Below are 1,113 nucleotides of genomic sequence, written 5' to 3'. Positions count from 1 at the left end.
CCGCGCCGACCGCCCGTTCTGTCTCTCCCTCCCTTAAAGAGGCGTCTGAAGTTTCAAGCCGCCGCCGCTTCACGCCGCGGTCTCGATTAGCCCCATCGCTTCCTGCCCGCTGCCGCCATGACAGCAGCGTTCAACACACCCCCCCACACCACCCCCCCCCGCTCCGGAGCGCCGCCGGGGCCGGGAGCCGTGCGCCTGCGCGGGACGGGGCGGGGCGGGGCGGGACGGGCCGCCGCCGTGAGGCGAAGGGAGCTGCCCGGCCGCGCAGGCCCAGGTGCGCTCAGGTGCGCCCAGGTGAGGTGAGGGGGCGGGGGCCGCGGCGGGGCGATGGCGGTCCCTCCTCTTCCTCTTCCTCCTCCTCCTCCTCCTCCTCCTTTTCCTCCTCCTCTTCTTCTTCTTCCTCTCCTCACGCTTCGACCTTTCAGCTCCCCCCCCACACCGCAGGAGGGTGGGGGGGTAACTCACCTGTGGGGAGCCGGCCGGCCCTGAGGCGGCAGGCAGCGCCTCCCCCCAAACCTTCCTTGTGCTGTTAACTGTTTGTAAGCCTGCCCTTCCCGATGCGATGTTTTAAAATTATATTTTATCGAGGGGTGGGGTTTTTTTTTGGATTGCCACGTCCCAGGTGCAGGACCCTGCACTTGGCTTGGTTGAACCTCATGCAATTTGCACGAGCCCACCTCTCCAGCCTGTCCAGGTCCCTTTGGATGGCATCCCTTCCCTCCAGCGTGTCAACTGCGCCACCGAGCTTGGTGTCATCTGCAAACTTGCTGAGGGTGCACTCTATCCCACTGTCCATGTCTCCAACAAAGATGTTAAATAGTACTGGTCCCAGTACCGACCCCTGCGGAACAATTTTCATTTTTAAAGAATGAAACAACCCCTAGAAGCCCCAAACCTGAGGGAACCACAGGCGGGGGGGGGCACCACCGGGAGAGTGGGGGTTCTTACCAAGGGGTGTTAGGCTGCCTGAACTGCCTGGCCCTCAGAAGGACGAGCTGAGATGGTTGGGCAAGGTGGAGCAGGCTTGTGGCTACCTGTGGCCCAGCCCTGAGGTGCCCCTCCTGCCTCCTCAAATTCTCCCTCCCTCCCTTCCACCCCTACCAGGACCCGCCG

The sequence above is a fragment of the Calidris pugnax genome, unplaced genomic scaffold (genome assembly GCF_001431845.1).
Source record: "Calidris pugnax isolate Ruff unplaced genomic scaffold, ASM143184v1 scaffold42, whole genome shotgun sequence".
In the NCBI taxonomy this organism is placed as follows: domain Eukaryota; kingdom Metazoa; phylum Chordata; class Aves; order Charadriiformes; family Scolopacidae; genus Calidris; species Calidris pugnax.
This window is presented reverse-complemented; position numbering follows the sequence as displayed.